Source organism: Tinamus guttatus, unplaced genomic scaffold, assembly GCF_059628265.1.
Source record: "Tinamus guttatus ecotype Peru unplaced genomic scaffold, ASM5962826v1 Tinamus_guttatus_pri_ptg000087l, whole genome shotgun sequence".
Taxonomy (NCBI): domain Eukaryota; kingdom Metazoa; phylum Chordata; class Aves; order Tinamiformes; family Tinamidae; genus Tinamus; species Tinamus guttatus.
The window spans coordinates 573,901-578,984 of NW_028288621.1; positions in this window are offsets into that span (position 1 = coordinate 573,901).

A 5,084-nucleotide genomic window follows, 5' to 3' on the forward strand; every position below is an offset into this window, starting at 1 on the left:
CATTGAGGAGAAGTCAGCGGCCCGTGCCACTGGGATTTAGCGGACCTTTCGAAGCACTGTCGTCCCACAGATCGTAGCAAATGGCTCAAAGGTAATCTCTTTGCTGCTGAGGTCTTCCCTTTGGGAGAAGTACCACTTGGATATTGCCTGGCCATAGGCATGAGGTGAGGTGGCTGTGGAACATGATGGAGAGCCCCAGCCAAGGGCTGGCGCTTGCTTATGATGTCTAGGGGTGAGAAGGGGCAAGCCGTGTGCTCATGAGCACAGGTGGAATGAGGCAGCTGTGCCTGCTGCCAGAGGCCCCTGCCTGTTCTCCTGGCTTGTGTCTCTCTCTTCAGTACGTGCAAGTGATGTAGGAAGTGCCATGTCCTTGGTCCATGGAGACATTTGCTGATTTCTCTGTGCCACTGTGTCCTTGTTTCAGGCTTCACTGCTCTGACAGAGAAGTTCAGTCAGAGCACCAGCCTCGACCGGGGTGCGGAAGAGGTGACGCAGACCCTCAACCACTATATGGGTGACATCTTGGAAGGTAAGTGCTGCTCTGCAGGCGTGTGTGGGATTGGGCCATGAGGAGATGATGGTGCTGGGCAGCTGCTGCTGCCTCCTTGAGCGGGCTGGGCCTTTCTGTGGCCCTGAGGGCCAGCGAGGGCAGCTGGGCAATGCTTCTCCTGCTTTCTTTTGTGTGCAGAGATGCTGACTTTTGGAGGGGACATCCTGAAGTCTGCTGGTAAAAGAGACTCAGCACATTGTGCTGCAGCTGCAGAGGAGCGCTGGGGGAAAGGGGGCCGGAGGCGCGGGGTGGCAGGGCCCGCAGGGGTGCCTCTCGTGGCCCTGTCGTGCTCAGGGGGAGCTCTGTGCGGGCCCCAGGCCGGAACTGCAGTGGGACGGCAACGATGGCAGCAGCTGTCAGGGCACCCTGGGAGCGTGGGGGTCGGGGCAGCCCGTGGGAGAGGAGGGATGGGGAGAGTCCTTGCGTCTGTGCTGCATGGCACCGTCTAGGAGGGAGGCCCATGTTCATCCAGCCGCCCGGGGCACCCTCTTCCTCTGCCCATGTGGCTGCTGCTGCAGCTGGCCAGGACGCGGGGAGGGTGTCCCCATGCCCAGGGTGCTGCAGTTTGGGAGCAGGTCTTCACCCAAACACTGTTTCCTCCGCGTGCCTGCTGGCTCCTGCTGTCGCAGCAGCAGCAGGGTGCAGCTGCGGGAGGACTGTGTCTGATGGGAGCCTTCCCTGTGCCCTTGCTTTCCCTAGGGGATGCTGTGCTAGTGCTGTGGCGAGTAAATGAAGCCCAGCTGAGCGACACCATCAGCCTGGTGCTGCGGTGTAGCCAGCAGATCCAGCAGATGTACAGGGTGCAGAAGACAGATGTGGGCCTGAAGCTGCACCTCAAGATAGGTATGAGGAGTGGTGGGCTGGCTGCAGCGGGCGCAGAGGCGTGCGTGGGGCTGAGCAGAGACGCAGGGCGCTTTGCAGCGTCGGGGAGAGGTGCTGATCCCTCCCTGCTTGGGCGGCTGCACGTCTTTGCTGTGTGTTGTAGGTAATTAGGGTCTGGCGGCCGGAAGATATCGCGCTGTACGGAAAGATAGGGCCCCTAATAGCCAATAGCGTTTAGTTTATGATGTAAGCAGAAGGATGTGACGTTGTAAACCTTAGCTATATAACACCTTGTTACCCATCAATAAACGCCATTTGCCATCCACCACATTCGTGTCAGCGAGCTGATGGCCCGAGCGGCCTGGGGGTGGTCGCCGTGCCGTTCCTGAACCAGGTCGCCACGCCTTTGAGAAGCAACAAGTGGTGCCAAAACCCGGGGATCATCGCCTGGACAGGTAAACGGTGGCCGGAGTGGCTGGACCAACCCGGCGGGGAGGATGCTCCCGGAGCAACAAGGAGGATGGAAGCCCTTGTGAGGATTGTATCACATAAGCATTGGGGTATTGATTGTAAGGCAAAAGATTTTACTCTCGCTGTTGCGAGGCTTTTACAAATTATGGTTATAGACCAGCCGGTGGATATTCTCCACCCTGAAGTGTGGGACAAATGTACTAAGGCGTTAGCCGAGGAGACGATGTCCTCAGGTTGTGGGAAACACCTTAAGTCTTGGGGAAAAGTTGTACAGGCTTTGCAGAAAGCTATAACAGAGCAGGAGCCCTGCGTGGCGGTGAGGGACTGTTTGTTGGCCACCCCGAAAATGGGAGTTGGGGCAGCCACAGAGACTTTGCACCCCCCAGATGATGGCGATTCTGCTGGGCCTAAAGATCTGTGAGAGGGCGATACGTCCCCTGCATCCCCGAACCCCGTCCCGCTTACAGAGGAGCAGAAACAGCCGAAATCTGTTTGGGACGAGGTAGCCGAGGAAGCTAGGAACATCGAAAGAAAGTCAGAGCTTGCGGACGTCTGGGCCAGGCCACCACCCTATGCGCCCCAAAATGGCGCCGAGCTGCAAGGGGAAGGGCGGGGCGAGGATGCCCCCGGTGGGAACAGGGAGGAAGCACTAGAACTAACAAGCGCATGCAAACAGGAGGGGGCGGAGAACGAGGAGGAGAAATGTGGTGGGGGTGACCGGACAGGGGAGGGAAGCGTGAGTGAGGGGCTGAGAACCGATCAGAGCGGCCATCTGAAAAAATGTAGACGGCGGGGCGAGCCAAGAGGGGGGGAACAGCCCGCCCGCAAGGAAAGTGGGCAGGGTCGGAGCCTAACGAAAAAGGGCCGGAGCCTGGAAGTGACCAGTCAGTCGAGTTCTGCCTCTAGATCAGGCACCAGCTGGGATGAGTGGCTTGCGGACTGGACCATCGGATGCCCCCGTAACCCGTACGCCCCGGTGACAAGTGTCCCGCCCGAGCCTGTGAGTTCCACGCTGACCGAATCCAGAAAACAACAAAACAGCCTCCGCAAGAGGGGGCCGCGATGCCTTTGTGTTATCTTAATTTTGAAGCTTGTCACTACAGGAGAAGTAGAGTCACACCAGCCCTGTAAATGGGTACTTGAACGGATCGAACAATCTCGAGTAATTAGTACAAAAATAACTACAGGGTCACCAGTTTTCAGTGCTTCGCCTTGCCAACTAGCACCCATTGAAGCCTGTCCAGAGTCGGTTGGAAATTATTGTTGTCCAGCATCCAACCCGGGAAAAGCCTACTGTAATCGCCCCGGGCAATACTATTGTGCATATTGGGGCTGTGAAACTATTGCCACGGCATGGAAACTGCAAACAGACAAATTCTTAAATATTACAGCAGGACCTAGCGGTTGTAAATTCTCCCAATTGAACTACTGTGGAACATTTAAGTACCGCGGAACATTTGAGAAAGAAACTTGCAAATATCTAAATCTCACCATGAAATCACCGGAGGATAACGGCTGTGTGATAGGACGAACCTGGGGTGTAAGATATTATGAACCAGGAAAGGATAGGGGGGGACTTTTCCGCATTAGAAAAGAAATAGCTCCATCTGATAGGGAGCCCATAGGGCCCAATACAGTATTAACTGATGAAATACAGATCAAAAGACCAAAAACCAATTTGGCTCTAGACAAAACCAGGGACATACAGACTAAAAGATCAAAAACCAACTTGACTTTAAAATCCCCAGGATAATCTACCATCCAAAAAATTATGTGTATGAGTTCAAAGAAATTCGGCCAGAATATTACCTAACGAAAAGGGAACCAATTACAGCCTTAACGAGAGCCGCTCTACTAACTTTAGGAGGAGCGGGAGCCAGAACAGGGATAGCTGCGTTAATAAAAGGGAATCGAGATTTTACAAACCTGCAAACGGCTATTGATGAAGACCTGACTAAAACAGAACAATCGATTAACGCTTTAGAAGAATCACTCCGATCCCTCTCAGAGGTGGGACTACAGAATCGAAGGGGTCTGGATTTGCTTTTTCTTAAAGAGGGAGGGTTGTGTGCTCCTTTGAAAGAGGAATGCTGCGTTTATGCGGACCATACGGGAATAGTTAGAGACACTATGACAAAATTGAGAGAAAACCTAGAAAAACGGCAAAGAGAAAAGAGAATCGCAACGCAGCTGGTATGAAAATTCGTTCACCAGTTCGCCGTGGTTAACCACCCTGATATCTACCTTGATAGGGCTGATCACAATGATCATGATCTTTGGACCCTGTATATTGAATAAGCTCACGTCATTTGTCAAGAGTTGGCTAGAGAAGGTTCACATGTTAGTAGAACACCGACAACTGCTTTAAGAATATATCCACTCAGTATTATCCCCAAGTTATCCCAAGGTACACCCTATTCCTATACCGTGCTATTAACCTGTCATCCCCTACCTTCTGCGCTTTGTGCCTTATGTTTTTATGTCAAGTTTATGATATATAATTTTAAGATTGTTATAAACGATAAGAATAGAATAAGATAGTAATAAGAATAAGGTAATAATAACAATAAGTAAGAGTAAGATAATAATAAGTGATCACAATAAGATAATAAGATAGTAATAGGAATAAGATAATAATAAGAATAAGTAATTAGAATAAGATAAGTAAGAATAAGATAGTTGTATTTTAGCTAATTTTGTTATGCATAGGGAGGGGGGAAATGTTGTAGGTATTTAGGGTCTGGCGGCCGGAAGATATCGCGCTGTACGGAAAGATAGGGCCCCTAATAGCCAATAGCGTTTAGTTTATGATGTAAGCAGACGGATGTGACGTTGTAAACCTTAGCTATATAACACCTTGTTACCCATCAATAAACGCCATTTGCCGTCCACCACATTGGTGTTAGCGAGCTGATGGCCCGAGCGGCCTGGGGGTGGTTGCCGTGCCGTTCCTGAACCAGGTCGCCACGCCTTTGAAAGGCAACAGCGGTGGGAGGCCCCTGTGTGTTCTCAGGCAGCCATTTAGGAGCTGCCTGCAGGCAAACCGTGCAGAGGGCGAGCACAAGTGCCAGTGTGCTGAGCCTGTGGTGGAGGCAGCCACAGGAAGCCTGTCTGCAGGGCCGAGCTTCCAGTGGAGCCTGGGAAGAGTCCAACTGTGAGGGGCTGAGGAGGTGCAAAGTCTGTGTGCCTCAGCTCTCCCTGTCTCTCCCCAACAGGGATCTCCGCAGGGCACATGTCCTAT